Source organism: Oncorhynchus mykiss, chromosome 4, assembly GCF_057628025.1.
Source record: "Oncorhynchus mykiss isolate SJ-2025 chromosome 4, ASM5762802v1, whole genome shotgun sequence".
NCBI classification, from domain to species: Eukaryota; Metazoa; Chordata; class Actinopteri; order Salmoniformes; family Salmonidae; genus Oncorhynchus; species Oncorhynchus mykiss.
Window position 1 is genome coordinate 10,833,183 of NC_143025.1, and position 16,759 is coordinate 10,849,941.

The 16,759-nt window shown below is 39.4% G+C and overlaps 12 non-coding genes and 5 pseudogenes across 12 annotated transcripts; all 17 read right to left on the bottom strand.

The window, feature by feature from the left end:
• Positions 1–270: 270 nt before the first annotated feature.
• Positions 271–486, bottom strand: LOC118945857 (small nucleolar RNA U3). Its single transcript, XR_005041015.1, has one exon. It is a non-coding gene; the product is annotated as a small nucleolar RNA U3 (small nucleolar RNA).
• A 787-nt stretch (positions 487–1,273) lies between these two features.
• On the bottom strand, positions 1,274–1,489 carry LOC118945841 (small nucleolar RNA U3). The gene has a single exon (XR_005040999.1). It is a non-coding gene; the product is annotated as a small nucleolar RNA U3 (small nucleolar RNA).
• Positions 1,490–2,276: 787 nt separating this feature from the next.
• On the bottom strand, positions 2,277–2,492 carry LOC118945858 (small nucleolar RNA U3). Its single transcript, XR_005041016.1, has one exon. It is a non-coding gene; the product is annotated as a small nucleolar RNA U3 (small nucleolar RNA).
• A 787-nt stretch (positions 2,493–3,279) lies between these two features.
• On the bottom strand, positions 3,280–3,495 carry LOC118945860 (small nucleolar RNA U3). Its single transcript, XR_005041018.1, has one exon. It is a non-coding gene; the product is annotated as a small nucleolar RNA U3 (small nucleolar RNA).
• A 787-nt stretch (positions 3,496–4,282) lies between these two features.
• On the bottom strand, positions 4,283–4,498 carry LOC118945969 (small nucleolar RNA U3). The gene has a single exon (XR_005041122.2). It is a non-coding gene; the product is annotated as a small nucleolar RNA U3 (small nucleolar RNA).
• Positions 4,499–5,285: 787 nt separating this feature from the next.
• LOC118945875 (small nucleolar RNA U3) lies at positions 5,286–5,501 on the bottom strand. The gene has a single exon (XR_005041032.2). It is a non-coding gene; the product is annotated as a small nucleolar RNA U3 (small nucleolar RNA).
• A 787-nt stretch (positions 5,502–6,288) lies between these two features.
• On the bottom strand, positions 6,289–6,472 carry LOC149983698 (small nucleolar RNA U3; annotated as a pseudogene).
• A 713-nt stretch (positions 6,473–7,185) lies between these two features.
• On the bottom strand, positions 7,186–7,401 carry LOC149983699 (small nucleolar RNA U3). The gene has a single exon (XR_016495721.1). It is a non-coding gene; the product is annotated as a small nucleolar RNA U3 (small nucleolar RNA).
• A 787-nt stretch (positions 7,402–8,188) lies between these two features.
• LOC149983700 (small nucleolar RNA U3) lies at positions 8,189–8,372 on the bottom strand (annotated as a pseudogene).
• A 713-nt stretch (positions 8,373–9,085) lies between these two features.
• On the bottom strand, positions 9,086–9,301 carry LOC149983701 (small nucleolar RNA U3). The gene has a single exon (XR_016495686.1). It is a non-coding gene; the product is annotated as a small nucleolar RNA U3 (small nucleolar RNA).
• Positions 9,302–10,088: 787 nt separating this feature from the next.
• LOC149983702 (small nucleolar RNA U3) lies at positions 10,089–10,304 on the bottom strand. Its single transcript, XR_016495722.1, has one exon. It is a non-coding gene; the product is annotated as a small nucleolar RNA U3 (small nucleolar RNA).
• Positions 10,305–11,091: 787 nt separating this feature from the next.
• On the bottom strand, positions 11,092–11,275 carry LOC149983703 (small nucleolar RNA U3; annotated as a pseudogene).
• A 713-nt stretch (positions 11,276–11,988) lies between these two features.
• On the bottom strand, positions 11,989–12,172 carry LOC149983704 (small nucleolar RNA U3; annotated as a pseudogene).
• A 713-nt stretch (positions 12,173–12,885) lies between these two features.
• LOC149983705 (small nucleolar RNA U3) lies at positions 12,886–13,101 on the bottom strand. The gene has a single exon (XR_016495702.1). It is a non-coding gene; the product is annotated as a small nucleolar RNA U3 (small nucleolar RNA).
• Positions 13,102–13,888: 787 nt separating this feature from the next.
• Positions 13,889–14,104, bottom strand: LOC149983706 (small nucleolar RNA U3). The gene has a single exon (XR_016495753.1). It is a non-coding gene; the product is annotated as a small nucleolar RNA U3 (small nucleolar RNA).
• Positions 14,105–14,891: 787 nt separating this feature from the next.
• LOC149983707 (small nucleolar RNA U3) lies at positions 14,892–15,075 on the bottom strand (annotated as a pseudogene).
• A 713-nt stretch (positions 15,076–15,788) lies between these two features.
• On the bottom strand, positions 15,789–16,004 carry LOC149983708 (small nucleolar RNA U3). Its single transcript, XR_016495687.1, has one exon. It is a non-coding gene; the product is annotated as a small nucleolar RNA U3 (small nucleolar RNA).
• Between the last annotated feature and the right edge of the window lie 755 nt (positions 16,005–16,759).

Here is a 16,759-nt window from a genome sequence, read left to right on the forward strand (position 1 = left end):
TGTTTTGCTCTATGACGCTCACAAGCTACCAAAAAGTTGTTAGAAAGTACAAGGTTCTTCTACGTATGAAGGTCAAAGGTTGTCCTGAAAGGAACATTTTAAAACTCCTCATTTTGAAGCAAAATATAAGGGCTGGACATGGAGATCAACGAAAGCCAGAAAACTGAAAAGATTATTGCTGGGGTCTCAGGACTGATTCAAGAGGTTTTATTTTACTAACGATAAGGATTTGGGAGACATTTCAGTAGCTTTTATTGTACATGGTTATCATCCACTCAGAACATATTCCCTTCATCCAAGTTCATTGAAGAACAAGGAACAGTCATCAAAGGTGGAAGAAAAATGAGCAATGTCATTTCTAACCACCAGATTCATGCTCTGAACGGGAATATCTTGAATCGTCATCATGGATAGCGAGATCTACCACTTTAGACACACATTTCTCAAGTAACGCACTATAGAAATGATCCCTGAAAGTATAGTTTTGGTGCATAAGTTGTTGTGATCAAGGTGGAGCATCTTGAAAAGAGCATTTGCACCACCGGTTTGTGTTGCATTCTCAGCATCAACAGTTGTTGCAATCAAATTATGTTAATTATGGAGAATTGCTAGGTTTCTCAATTGAGAAAAATGGTCAGCGATGCTGGTTGCCAACAGGTAAAATATGACCTAATGTTGATGGACAGCCATCCATATTTCAAAGCCGGTTATTTGTGTTGAATTCTACCCCCTTTTAAACATTGTGTGTTTTAGCTATAGACGTATGGGTTGTACCATCAGATTCGTCTCTGTCTTCTGCATCCAGTGTTACCAAGAGTTAGTCTGTGTGATTAACGGGGGCTGAGATAGAGCTGTGTTTGTGAGACAAAGACGGATTCCGAAGGTGCCCAGGCCCGGGTCTTTTTTTTACAGAAACATCTGTAGAGTCAGAAAGGTTTGAATTACAAACTACTAAAAGCTATCTATGAAAAGCTGAGACTCTATCGAACATGCACATGTAACATGTTTTGCTCTATGACGCTCACAAGCTACCAAAAAGTTGTTAGAAAGTACAAGGTTCTTCTACGTATGAAGGTCAAAGGTTGTCCTGAAAGGAAAATTTTAAAACTCCTCATTTTGAAGCAAAATATAAGGGCTGGACATGGAGATCAACGAAAGCCAGAAAACTGAAAAGATTATTGCTGGGGTCTCAGGACTGATTCAAGAGGTTTTATTTTACTAACGATAAGGATTTGGGAGACATTTCAGTAGCTTTTATTGTACATGGTTATCATCCACTCAGAACATATTCCCTTCATCCAAGTTCATTGAAGAACAAGGAACAGTCATCAAAGGTGGAAGAAAAATGAGCAATGTCATTTCTAACCACCAGATTAATGCTCTGAACGGGAATATCTTGAATCGTCATCATGGATAGCGAGATCTACCACTTTAGACACACATTTCTCAAGTAACGCACTATAGAAATGATCCCTGAAAGTATAGTCTTGGTGCATAAGTTGTTGTGATCAAGGTGGAGCATCTTGAAAAGAGCATTTGCACCAGCGGTTTGTGTTGCATTCTCAGCATCAACAGTTGTTGCAATCAAATTATGTTAATTATGGAGAATTGCTAGGTTTCTCAATTGAGAAAAATGGTCAGCGATGCTGGTTGCCAACAGGTAAAATATGACCTAATGTTGATGGACAGCCATCCATATTTCAAAGCCGGTTATTTGTGTTGAATTCTACCCCCTTTTAAACATTGTGTGTTTTAGCTATAGACGTATGGGTTGTACCATCAGATTCGTCTCTGTCTTCTGCATCCAGTGGTACCAAGAGTTAGTCTGTGTGATTAACGGGGGCTGAGATAGAGCTGTGTTTGTGAGACAAAGACGGATTCCGAAGGTGCCCAGGCCCGGGTCTTTTTTTTAAAGAAACATCTGTAGAGTCAGAAAGGTTTGAATTACAAATTACTAAAAGCTATCTATGAAAAGCTGAGACTCTATCGAACATGCACATGTAACATGTTTTGCTCTATGACGCTCACAAGCTACCAAAAAGTTGTTAGAAAGTACAAGGTTCTTCTACGTATGAAGGTCAAAGGTTGTCCTGAAAGGAACATTTTAAAACTCCTCATTTTGAAGCAAAATATAAGGGCTGGACATGGAGATCAACGAAAGCCAGAAAACTGAAAAGATTATTGCTGGGGTCTCAGGACTGATTCAAGAGGTTTTATTTTACTAACGATAAGGATTTGGGAGACATTTCAGTAGCTTTTATTGTACATGGTTATCATCCACTCAGAACATATTCCCTTCATCCAAGTTCATTGAAGAACAAGGAACAGTCATCAAAGGTGGAAGAAAAATGAGCAATGTCATTTCTAACCACCAGATTCATGCTCTGAACGGGAATATCTTGAATCGTCATCATGGATAGCGAGATCTACCACTTTAGACACACATTTCTCAAGTAACGCACTATAGAAATGATCCCTGAAAGTATAGTTTTGGTGCATAAGTTGTTGTGATCAAGGTGGAGCATCTTGAAAAGAGCATTTGCACCACCGGTTTGTGTTGCATTCTCAGCATCAACAGTTGTTGCAATCAAATTATGTTAATTATGGAGAATTGCTAGGTTTCTCAATTGAGAAAAATGGTCAGCGATGCTGGTTGCCAACAGGTAAAATATGACCTAATGTTGATGGACAGCCATCCATATTTCAAAGCCGGTTATTTGTGTTGAATTCTACCCCCTTTTAAACATTGTGTGTTTTAGCTATAGACGTATGGGTTGTACCATCAGATTCGTCTCTGTCTTCTGCATCCAGTGTTACCAAGAGTTAGTCTGTGTGATTAACGGGGGCTGAGATAGAGCTGTGTTTGTGAGACAAAGACGGATTCCGAAGGTGCCCAGGCCCGGGTCTTTTTTTTACAGAAACATCTGTAGAGTCAGAAAGGTTTGAATTACAAACTACTAAAAGCTATCTATGAAAAGCTGAGACTCTATCGAACATGCACATGTAACATGTTTTGCTCTATGACGCTCACAAGCTACCAAAAAGTTGTTAGAAAGTACAAGGTTCTTCTACGTATGAAGGTCAAAGGTTGTCCTGAAAGGAACATTTTAAAACTCCTCATTTTGAAGCAAAATATAAGGGCTGGACATGGAGATCAACGAAAGCCAGAAAACTGAAAAGATTATTGCTGGGGTCTCAGGACTGATTCAAGAGGTTTTATTTTACTAACGATAAGGATTTGGGAGACATTTCAGTAGCTTTTATTGTACATGGTTATCATCCACTCAGAACATATTCCCTTCATCCAAGTTCATTGAAGAACAAGGAACAGTCATCAAAGGTGGAAGAAAAATGAGCAATGTCATTTCTAACCACCAGATTCATGCTCTGAACGGGAATATCTTGAATCGTCATCATGGATAGCGAGATCTACCACTTTAGACACACATTTCTCAAGTAACGCACTATAGAAATGATCCCTGAAAGTATAGTTTTGGTGCATAAGTTGTTGTGATCAAGGTGGAGCATCTTGAAAAGAGCATTTGCACCACCGGTTTGTGTTGCATTCTCAGCATCAACAGTTGTTGCAATCAAATTATGTTAATTATGGAGAATTGCTAGGTTTCTCAATTGAGAAAAATGGTCAGCGATGCTGGTTGCCAACAGGTAAAATATGACCTAATGTTGATGGACAGCCATCCATATTTCAAAGCCGGTTATTTGTGTTGAATTCTACCCCCTTTTAAACATTGTGTGTTTTAGCTATAGACGTATGGGTTGTACCATCAGATTCGTCTCTGTCTTCTGCATCCAGTGTTACCAAGAGTTAGTCTGTGTGATTAACGGGGGCTGAGATAGAGCTGTGTTTGTGAGACAAAGACGGATTCCGAAGGTGCCCAGGCCCGGGTCTTTTTTTTACAGAAACATCTGTAGAGTCAGAAAGGTTTGAATTACAAACTACTAAAAGCTATCTATGAAAAGCTGAGACTCTATCGAACATGCACATGTAACATGTTTTGCTCTATGACGCTCACAAGCTACCAAAAAGTTGTTAGAAAGTACAAGGTTCTTCTACGTATGAAGGTCAAAGGTTGTCCTGAAAGGAAAATTTTAAAACTCCTCATTTTGAAGCAAAATATAAGGGCTGGACATGGAGATCAACGAAAGCCAGAAAACTGAAAAGATTATTGCTGGGGTCTCAGGACTGATTCAAGAGGTTTTATTTTACTAACGATAAGGATTTGGGAGACATTTCAGTAGCTTTTATTGTACATGGTTATCATCCACTCAGAACATATTCCCTTCATCCAAGTTCATTGAAGAACAAGGAACAGTCATCAAAGGTGGAAGAAAAATGAGCAATGTCATTTCTAACCACCAGATTCATGCTCTGAACGGGAATATCTTGAATCGTCATCATGGATAGCGAGATCTACCACTTTAGACACACATTTCTCAAGTAACGCACTATAGAAATGATCCCTGAAAGTATAGTCTTGGTGCATAAGTTGTTGTGATCAAGGTGGAGCATCTTGAAAAGAGCATTTGCACCAGCGGTTTGTGTTGCATTCTCAGCATCAACAGTTGTTGCAATCAAATTATGTTAATTATGGAGAATTGCTAGGTTTCTCAATTGAGAAAAATGGTCAGCGATGCTGGTTGCCAACAGGTAAAATATGACCTAATGTTGATGGACAGCCATCCATATTTCAAAGCCGGTTATTTGTGTTGAATTCTACCCCCTTTTAAACATTGTGTGTTTTAGCTATAGACGTATGGGTTGTACCATCAGATTCGTCTCTGTCTTCTGCATCCAGTGGTACCAAGAGTTAGTCTGTGTGATTAACGGGGGCTGAGATAGAGCTGTGTTTGTGAGACAAAGACGGATTCCGAAGGTGCCCAGGCCCGGGTCTTTTTTTTAAAGAAACATCTGTAGAGTCAGAAAGGTTTGAATTACAAACTACTAAAAGCTATCTATGAAAAGCTGAGACTCTACCGAACATGCACATGTAACATGTTTTGCTCTATGACGCTCACAAGCTACCAAAACGTTGTTAGAAAGTACAAGGTTCTTCTACGTATGAAGGTCAAAGGTTGTCCTGAAAGGAAAATTTTAAAACTCCTCATTTTGAAGCAAAATATAAGGGCTGGACATGGAGATCAACGAAAGCCAGAAAACGGAAAAGATTATTGCTGGGGTCTCAGGACTGATTCAAGAGGTTTTATTTTACTAACGATAAGGATTTGGGAGACATTTCAGTAGCTTTTATTGTACATGGTTATCATCCACTCAGAACATATTCCCTTCATCCACATTCATTGAAGAACAAGGAACAGTCATCAAAGGTGGAAGAAAAATGAGCAAGGTCATTTCTAGCCACCAGATTCATGCTCTGAATGGGAATATCTTGAATCGTCATCATGGATAGCGAGATCTACCACTTTATACACACATTTCTCAAGTAACGCACTATAGAAATGATCCCTGAAAGTATAGTCTTGGTGCGTAAGTTGTTGTGATCAAGGTGGAGCATCTTGAAAAGAGCATTTGCACCAGCGGTTTGTGTTGCATTCTCAGCATCAACAGTTGTTGCAATCAAATTATGTTAATTATGGAGAATTGCTAGGTTTCTCAATTGAGAAAAATGGTCAGCGATGCTGGTTGCCAACAGGTAAAATATGACCTAATGTTGATGGACAGCCATCCATATTTCAAAGCCGGTTATTTGTGTTGAATTCTACCCCCTTTTAAACATTGTGTGTTTTAGCTATAGACGTATGGGTTGTACCATCAGATTCGTCTCTGTCTTCTGCATCCAGTGGTACCAAGAGTTAGTCTGTGTGATTAACGGGGGCTGAGATAGAGCTGTGTTTGTGAGACAAAGACGGATTCCGAAGGTGCCCAGGCCCGGGTCTTTTTTTTACAGAAACATCTGTAGAGTCAGAAAGGTTTGAATTACAAACTACTAAAAGCTATCTATGAAAAGCTGAGACTCTATCGAACATGCACATGTAACATGATTTGCTCTATGACGCTCACAAGCTACCAAAAAGTTGTTAGAAAGTACAAGGTTCTTCTACGTATGAAGGTCAAAGGTTGTCCTGAAAGGAACATTTTAAAACTCCTCATTTTGAAGCAAAATATAAGGGCTGGACATGGAGATCAACGAAAGCCAGAAAACGGAAAAGATTATTGCTGGGGTCTCAGGACTGATTCAAGAGGTTTTATTTTACTAACGATAAGGATTTGGGAGACATTTCAGTAGCTTTTATTGTACATGGTTATCATCCACTCAGAACATATTCCCTTCATCCACGTTCATTGAAGAACAAGGAACAGTCATCAAAGGTGGAAGAAAAATGAGCAAGGTCATTTCTAGCCACCAGATTCATGCTCTGAATGGGAATATCTTGAATCGTCATCATGGATAGCGAGATCTACCACTTTAGACACACATTTCTCAAGTAACATTAGCATCAACAGTTGTTGCAATCAAATTATGTTAATTATGGAGAATTGCTAGGTTTCTCAATTGAGAAAAATGGTCAGCGATGCTGGTTGCCAACAGGTAAAATATGACCTAATGTTGATGGACAGCCATCCATATTTCAAAGCCGGTTATTTGTGTTGAATTCTACCCCCTTTTAAACATTGTGTGTTTTAGCTATAGACGTATGGGTTGTACCATCAGATTCGTCTCTGTCTTCTGCATCCAGTGTTACCAAGAGTTAGTCTGTGTGATTAACGGGGGCTGAGATAGAGCTGTGTTTGTGAGACAAAGACGGATTCCGAAGGTGCCCAGGCCCGGGTCTTTTTTTTAAAGAAACATCTGTAGAGTCAGAAAGGTTTGAATTACAAACTACTAAAAGCTATCTATGAAAAGCTGAGACTCTACCGAACATGCACATGTAACATGTTTTGCTCTATGACGCTCACAAGCTACCAAAACGTTGTTAGAAAGTACAAGGTTCTTCTACGTATGAAGGTCAAAGGTTGTCCTGAAAGGAAAATTTTAAAACTCCTCATTTTGAAGCAAAATATAAGGGCTGGACATGGAGATCAACGAAAGCCAGAAAACGGAAAAGATTATTGCTGGGGTCTCAGGACTGATTCAAGAGGTTTTATTTTACTAACGATAAGGATTTGGGAGACATTTCAGTAGCTTTTATTGTACATGGTTATCATCCACTCAGAACATATTCCCTTCATCCACATTCATTGAAGAACAAGGAACAGTCATCAAAGGTGGAAGAAAAATGAGCAAGGTCATTTCTAGCCACCAGATTCATGCTCTGAATGGGAATATCTTGAATCGTCATCATGGATAGCGAGATCTACCACTTTATACACACATTTCTCAAGTAACGCACTATAGAAATGATCCCTGAAAGTATAGTCTTGGTGCGTAAGTTGTTGTGATCAAGGTGGAGCATCTTGAAAAGAGCATTTGCACCAGCGGTTTGTGTTGCATTCTCAGCATCAACAGTTGTTGCAATCAAATTATGTTAATTATGGAGAATTGCTAGGTTTCTCAATTGAGAAAAATGGTCAGCGATGCTGGTTGCCAACAGGTAAAATATGACCTAATGTTGATGGACAGCCATCCATATTTCAAAGCCGGTTATTTGTGTTGAATTCTACCCCCTTTTAAACATTGTGTGTTTTAGCTATAGACGTATGGGTTGTACCATCAGATTCGTCTCTGTCTTCTGCATCCAGTGGTACCAAGAGTTAGTCTGTGTGATTAACGGGGGCTGAGATAGAGCTGTGTTTGTGAGACAAAGACGGATTCCGAAGGTGCCCAGGCCCGGGTCTTTTTTTTACAGAAACATCTGTAGAGTCAGAAAGGTTTGAATTACAAACTACTAAAAGCTATCTATGAAAAGCTGAGACTCTATCGAACATGCACATGTAACATGATTTGCTCTATGACGCTCACAAGCTACCAAAAAGTTGTTAGAAAGTACAAGGTTCTTCTACGTATGAAGGTCAAAGGTTGTCCTGAAAGGAACATTTTAAAACTCCTCATTTTGAAGCAAAATATAAGGGCTGGACATGGAGATCAACGAAAGCCAGAAAACGGAAAAGATTATTGCTGGGGTCTCAGGACTGATTCAAGAGGTTTTATTTTACTAACGATAAGGATTTGGGAGACATTTCAGTAGCTTTTATTGTACATGGTTATCATCCACTCAGAACATATTCCCTTCATCCACGTTCATTGAAGAACAAGGAACAGTCATCAAAGGTGGAAGAAAAATGAGCAAGGTCATTTCTAGCCACCAGATTCATGCTCTGAATGGGAATATCTTGAATCGTCATCATGGATAGCGAGATCTACCACTTTAGACACACATTTCTCAAGTAACATTAGCATCAACAGTTGTTGCAATCAAATTATGTTAATTATGGAGAATTGCTAGGTTTCTCAATTGAGAAAAATGGTCAGCGATGCTGGTTGCCAACAGGTAAAATATGACCTAATGTTGATGGACAGCCATCCATATTTCAAAGCCGGTTATTTGTGTTGAATTCTACCCCCTTTTAAACATTGTGTGTTTTAGCTATAGACGTATGGGTTGTACCATCAGATTCGTCTCTGTCTTCTGCATCCAGTGGTACCAAGAGTTAGTCTGTGTGATTAACGGGGGCTGCGATAGAGCTGTGTTTGTGAGACAAAGACGGATTCCGAAGGTGCCCAGGCCCGGGTCTTTTTTTTACAGAAACATCTGTAGAGTCAGAAAGGTTTGAATTACAAACTACTAAAAGCTATCTATGAAAAGCTGAGACTCTATCGAACATGCACATGTAACATGTTTTGCTCTATGACGCTCACAAGCTACCAAAAAGTTGTTAGAAAGTACAAGGTTCTTCTACGTATGAAGGTCAAAGGTTGTCCTGAAAGGAAAATTTTAAAACTCCTCATTTTGAAGCAAAATATAAGGGCTGGACATGGAGATCAACGAAAGCCAGAAAACTGAAAAGATTATTGCTGGGGTCTCAGGACTGATTCAAGAGGTTTTATTTTACTAACGATAAGGATTTGGGAGACATTTCAGTAGCTTTTATTGTACATGGTTATCATCCACTCAGAACATATTCCCTTCATCCAAGTTCATTGAAGAACAAGGAACAGTCATCAAAGGTGGAAGAAAAATGAGCAATGTCATTTCTAACCACCAGATTCATGCTCTGAACGGGAATATCTTGAATCGTCATCATGGATAGCGAGATCTACCACTTTAGACACACATTTCTCAAGTAACGCACTATAGAAATGATCCCTGAAAGTATAGTCTTGGTGCATAAGTTGTTGTGATCAAGGTGGAGCATCTTGAAAAGAGCATTTGCACCAGCGGTTTGTGTTGCATTCTCAGCATCAACAGTTGTTGCAATCAAATTATGTTAATTATGGAGAATTGCTAGGTTTCTCAATTGAGAAAAATGGTCAGCGATGCTGGTTGCCAACAGGTAAAATATGACCTAATGTTGATGGACAGCCATCCATATTTCAAAGCCGGTTATTTGTGTTGAATTCTACCCCCTTTTAAACATTGTGTGTTTTAGCTATAGACGTATGGGTTGTACCATCAGATTCGTCTCTGTCTTCTGCATCCAGTGGTACCAAGAGTTAGTCTGTGTGATTAACGGGGGCTGAGATAGAGCTGTGTTTGTGAGACAAAGACGGATTCCGAAGGTGCCCAGGCCCGGGTCTTTTTTTTAAAGAAACATCTGTAGAGTCAGAAAGGTTTGAATTACAAACTACTAAAAGCTATCTATGAAAAGCTGAGACTCTACCGAACATGCACATGTAACATGTTTTGCTCTATGACGCTCACAAGCTACCAAAACGTTGTTAGAAAGTACAAGGTTCTTCTACGTATGAAGGTCAAAGGTTGTCCTGAAAGGAAAATTTTAAAACTCCTCATTTTGAAGCAAAATATAAGGGCTGGACATGGAGATCAACGAAAGCCAGAAAACGGAAAAGATTATTGCTGGGGTCTCAGGACTGATTCAAGAGGTTTTATTTTACTAACGATAAGGATTTGGGAGACATTTCAGTAGCTTTTATTGTACATGGTTATCATCCACTCAGAACATATTCCCTTCATCCACATTCATTGAAGAACAAGGAACAGTCATCAAAGGTGGAAGAAAAATGAGCAAGGTCATTTCTAGCCACCAGATTCATGCTCTGAATGGGAATATCTTGAATCGTCATCATGGATAGCGAGATCTACCACTTTATACACACATTTCTCAAGTAACGCACTATAGAAATGATCCCTGAAAGTATAGTCTTGGTGCGTAAGTTGTTGTGATCAAGGTGGAGCATCTTGAAAAGAGCATTTGCACCAGCGGTTTGTGTTGCATTCTCAGCATCAACAGTTGTTGCAATCAAATTATGTTAATTATGGAGAATTGCTAGGTTTCTCAATTGAGAAAAATGGTCAGCGATGCTGGTTGCCAACAGGTAAAATATGACCTAATGTTGATGGACAGCCATCCATATTTCAAAGCCGGTTATTTGTGTTGAATTCTACCCCCTTTTAAACATTGTGTGTTTTAGCTATAGACGTATGGGTTGTACCATCAGATTCGTCTCTGTCTTCTGCATCCAGTGGTACCAAGAGTTAGTCTGTGTGATTAACGGGGGCTGAGATAGAGCTGTGTTTGTGAGACAAAGACGGATTCCGAAGGTGCCCAGGCCCGGGTCTTTTTTTTACAGAAACATCTGTAGAGTCAGAAAGGTTTGAATTACAAACTACTAAAAGCTATCTATGAAAAGCTGAGACTCTATCGAACATGCACATGTAACATGATTTGCTCTATGACGCTCACAAGCTACCAAAAAGTTGTTAGAAAGTACAAGGTTCTTCTACGTATGAAGGTCAAAGGTTGTCCTGAAAGGAACATTTTAAAACTCCTCATTTTGAAGCAAAATATAAGGGCTGGACATGGAGATCAACGAAAGCCAGAAAACGGAAAAGATTATTGCTGGGGTCTCAGGACTGATTCAAGAGGTTTTATTTTACTAACGATAAGGATTTGGGAGACATTTCAGTAGCTTTTATTGTACATGGTTATCATCCACTCAGAACATATTCCCTTCATCCACGTTCATTGAAGAACAAGGAACAGTCATCAAAGGTGGAAGAAAAATGAGCAAGGTCATTTCTAGCCACCAGATTCATGCTCTGAATGGGAATATCTTGAATCGTCATCATGGATAGCGAGATCTACCACTTTAGACACACATTTCTCAAGTAACATTAGCATCAACAGTTGTTGCAATCAAATTATGTTAATTATGGAGAATTGCTAGGTTTCTCAATTGAGAAAAATGGTCAGCGATGCTGGTTGCCAACAGGTAAAATATGACCTAATGTTGATGGACAGCCATCCATATTTCAAAGCCGGTTATTTGTGTTGAATTCTACCCCCTTTTAAACATTGTGTGTTTTAGCTATAGACGTATGGGTTGTACCATCAGATTCGTCTCTGTCTTCTGCATCCAGTGTTACCAAGAGTTAGTCTGTGTGATTAACGGGGGCTGAGATAGAGCTGTGTTTGTGAGACAAAGACGGATTCCGAAGGTGCCCAGGCCCGGGTCTTTTTTTTACAGAAACATCTGTAGAGTCAGAAAGGTTTGAATTACAAACTACTAAAAGCTATCTATGAAAAGCTGAGACTCTATCGAACATGCACATGTAACATGATTTGCTCTATGACGCTCACAAGCTACCAAAAAGTTGTTAGAAAGTACAAGGTTCTTCTACGTATGAAGGTCAAAGGTTGTCCTGAAAGGAACATTTTAAAACTCCTCATTTTGAAGCAAAATATAAGGGCTGGACATGGAGATCAACGAAAGCCAGAAAACGGAAAAGATTATTGCTGGGGTCTCAGGACTGATTCAAGAGGTTTTATTTTACTAACGATAAGGATTTGGGAGACATTTCAGTAGCTTTTATTGTACATGGTTATCATCCACTCAGAACATATTCCCTTCATCCACGTTCATTGAAGAACAAGGAACAGTCATCAAAGGTGGAAGAAAAATGAGCAAGGTCATTTCTAGCCACCAGATTCATGCTCTGAATGGGAATATCTTGAATCGTCATCATGGATAGCGAGATCTACCACTTTAGACACACATTTCTCAAGTAACATTAGCATCAACAGTTGTTGCAATCAAATTATGTTAATTATGGAGAATTGCTAGGTTTCTCAATTGAGAAAAATGGTCAGCGATGCTGGTTGCCAACAGGTAAAATATGACCTAATGTTGATGGACAGCCATCCATATTTCAAAGCCGGTTATTTGTGTTGAATTCTACCCCCTTTTAAACATTGTGTGTTTTAGCTATAGACGTATGGGTTGTACCATCAGATTCGTCTCTGTCTTCTGCATCCAGTGGTACCAAGAGTTAGTCTGTGTGATTAACGGGGGCTGAGATAGAGCTGTGTTTGTGAGACAAAGACGGATTCCGAAGGTGCCCAGGCCCGGGTCTTTTTTTTACAGAAACATCTGTAGAGTCAGAAAGGTTTGAATTACAAACTACTAAAAGCTATCTATGAAAAGCTGAGACTCTATCGAACATGCACATGTAACATGATTTGCTCTATGACGCTCACAAGCTACCAAAAAGTTGTTAGAAAGTACAAGGTTCTTCTACGTATGAAGGTCAAAGGTTGTCCTGAAAGGAACATTTTAAAACTCCTCATTTTGAAGCAAAATATAAGGGCTGGACATGGAGATCAACGAAAGCCAGAAAACGGAAAAGATTATTGCTGGGGTCTCAGGACTGATTCAAGAGGTTTTATTTTACTAACGATAAGGATTTGGGAGACATTTCAGTAGCTTTTATTGTACATGGTTATCATCCACTCAGAACATATTCCCTTCATCCAAGTTCATTGAAGAACAAGGAACAGTCATCAAAGGTGGAAGAAAAATGAGCAATGTCAATTCTAACCACCAGATTCATGCTCTGAACGGGAATATCTTGAATCGTCATCATGGATAGCGAGATCTACCACTTTAGACACACATTTCTCAAGTAACGCACTATAGAAATGATCCCTGAAAGTATAGTCTTGGTGCATAAGTTGTTGTGATCAAGGTGGAGCATCTTGAAAAGAGCATTTGCACCAGCGGTTTGTGTTGCATTCTCAGCATCAACAGTTGTTGCAATCAAATTATGTTAATTATGGAGAATTGCTAGGTTTCTCAATTGAGAAAAATGGTCAGCGATGCTGGTTGCCAACAGGTAAAATATGACCTAATGTTGATGGACAGCCATCCATATTTCAAAGCCGGTTATTTGTGTTGAATTCTACCCCCTTTTAAACATTGTGTGTTTTAGCTATAGACGTATGGGTTGTACCATCAGATTCGTCTCTGTCTTCTGCATCCAGTGGTACCAAGAGTTAGTCTGTGTGATTAACGGGGGCTGAGATAGAGCTGTGTTTGTGAGACAAAGACGGATTCCGAAGGTGCCCAGGCCCGGGTCTTTTTTTTACAGAAACATCTGTAGAGTCAGAAAGGTTTGAATTACAAACTACTAAAAGCTATCTATGAAAAGCTGAGACTCTATCGAACATGCACATGTAACATGTTTTGCTCTATGACGCTCACAAGCTACCAAAAAGTTGTTAGAAAGTACAAGGTTCTTCTACGTATGAAGGTCAAAGGTTGTCCTGAAAGGAAAATTTTAAAACTCCTCATTTTGAAGCAAAATATAAGGGCTGGACATGGAGATCAACGAAAGCCAGAAAACTGAAAAGATTATTGCTGGGGTCTCAGGACTGATTCAAGAGGTTTTATTTTACTAACGATAAGGATTTGGGAGACATTTCAGTAGCTTTTATTGTACATGGTTATCATCCACTCAGAACATATTCCCTTCATCCAAGTTCATTGAAGAACAAGGAACAGTCATCAAAGGTGGAAGAAAAATGAGCAATGTCATTTCTAACCACCAGATTCATTCTCTGAACGGGAATATCTTGAATCGTCATCATGGATAGCGAGATCTACCACTTTAGACACACATTTCTCAAGTAACGCACTATAGAAATGATCCCTGAAAGTATAGTCTTGGTGCATAAGTTGTTGTGATCAAGGTGGAGCATCTTGAAAAGAGCATTTGCACCAGCGGTTTGTGTTGCATTCTCAGCATCAACAGTTGTTGCAATCAAATTATGTTAATTATGGAGAATTGCTAGGTTTCTCAATTGAGAAAAATGGTCAGCGATGCTGGTTGCCAACAGGTAAAATATGACCTAATGTTGATGGACAGCCATCCATATTTCAAAGCCGGTTATTTGTGTTGAATTCTACCCCCTTTTAAACATTGTGTGTTTTAGCTATAGACGTATGGGTTGTACCATCAGATTCGTCTCTGTCTTCTGCATCCAGTGTTACCAAGAGTTAGTCTGTGTGATTAACGGGGGCTGAGATAGAGCTGTGTTTGTGAGACAAAGACGGATTCCGAAGGTGCCCAGGCCCGGGTCTTTTTTTTACAGAAACATCTGTAGAGTCAGAAAGGTTTGAATTACAAACTACTAAAAGCTATCTATGAAAAGCTGAGACTCTATCGAACATGCACATGTAACATGATTTGCTCTATGACGCTCACAAGCTACCAAAAAGTTGTTAGAAAGTACAAGGTTCTTCTACGTATGAAGGTCAAAGGTTGTCCTGAAAGGAACATTTTAAAACTCCTCATTTTGAAGCAAAATATAAGGGCTGGACATGGAGATCAACGAAAGCCAGAAAACGGAAAAGATTATTGCTGGGGTCTCAGGACTGATTCAAGAGGTTTTATTTTACTAACGATAAGGATTTGGGAGACATTTCAGTAGCTTTTATTGTACATGGTTATCATCCACTCAGAACATATTCCCTTCATCCACGTTCATTGAAGAACAAGGAACAGTCATCAAAGGTGGAAGAAAAATGAGCAAGGTCATTTCTAGCCACCAGATTCATGCTCTGAATGGGAATATCTTGAATCGTCATCATGGATAGCGAGATCTACCACTTTAGACACACATTTCTCAAGTAACATTAGCATCAACAGTTGTTGCAATCAAATTATGTTAATTATGGAGAATTGCTAGGTTTCTCAATTGAGAAAAATGGTCAGCGATGCTGGTTGCCAACAGGTAAAATATGACCTAATGTTGATGGACAGCCATCCATATTTCAAAGCCGGTTATTTGTGTTGAATTCTACCCCCTTTTAAACATTGTGTGTTTTAGCTATAGACGTATGGGTTGTACCATCAGATTCGTCTCTGTCTTCTGCATCCAGTGGTACCAAGAGTTAGTCTGTGTGATTAACGGGGGCTGAGATAGAGCTGTGTTTGTGAGACAAAGACGGATTCCGAAGGTGCCCAGGCCCGGGTCTTTTTTTTACAGAAACATCTGTAGAGTCAGAAAGGTTTGAATTACAAACTACTAAAAGCTATCTATGAAAAGCTGAGACTCTATCGAACATGCACATGTAACATGATTTGCTCTATGACGCTCACAAGCTACCAAAAAGTTGTTAGAAAGTACAAGGTTCTTCTACGTATGAAGGTCAAAGGTTGTCCTGAAAGGAACATTTTAAAACTCCTCATTTTGAAGCAAAATATAAGGGCTGGACATGGAGATCAACGAAAGCCAGAAAACGGAAAAGATTATTGCTGGGGTCTCAGGACTGATTCAAGAGGTTTTATTTTACTAACGATAAGGATTTGGGAGACATTTCAGTAGCTTTTATTGTACATGGTTATCATCCACTCAGAACATATTCCCTTCATCCAAGTTCATTGAAGAACAAGGAACAGTCATCAAAGGTGGAAGAAAAATGAGCAATGTCATTTCTAACCACCAGATTCATGCTCTGAACGGGAATATCTTGAATCGTCATCATGGATAGCGAGATCTACCACTTTAGACACACATTTCTCAAGTAACGCACTATAGAAATGATCCCTGAAAGTATAGTCTTGGTGCATAAGTTGTTGTGATCAAGGTGGAGCATCTTGAAAAGAGCATTTGCACCAGCGGTTTGTGTTGCATTCTCAGCATCAACAGTTGTTGCAATCAAATTATGTTAATTATGGAGAATTGCTAGGTTTCTCAATTGAGAAAAATGGTCAGCGATGCTGGTTGCCAACAGGTAAAATATGACCTAATGTTGATGGACAGCCATCCATATTTCAAAGCCGGTTATTTGTGTTGAATTCTACCCCCTTTTAAACATTGTGTGTTTTAGCTATAGACGTATGGGTTGTACCATCAGATTCGTCTCTGTCTTCTGCATCCAGTGGTACCAAGAGTTAGTCTGTGTGATTAACGGGGGCTGAGATAGAGCTGTGTTTGTGAGACAAAGACGGATTCCGAAGGTGCCCAGGCCTGGGTCTTTTTTTTAAAGAAACATCTGTAGAGTCAGAAAGGTTTGAATTACAAATTACTAAAAGCTATCTATGAAAAGCTGAGACTCTATCGAACATGCACATGTAACATGTTTTGCTCTATGACGCTCACAAGCTACCAAAAAGTTGTTAGAAAGTACAAGGTTCTTCTACGTATGAAGGTCAAAGGTTGTCCTGAAAGGAAAATTTTAAAACTCCTCATTTTGAAGCAAAATATAAGGGCTGGACATGGAGATCAACGAAAGCCAGAAAACTGAAAAGATTATTGCTGGGGTCTCAGGACTGATTCAAGAGGTTTTATTTTACTAACGATAAGGATTTGGGAGAC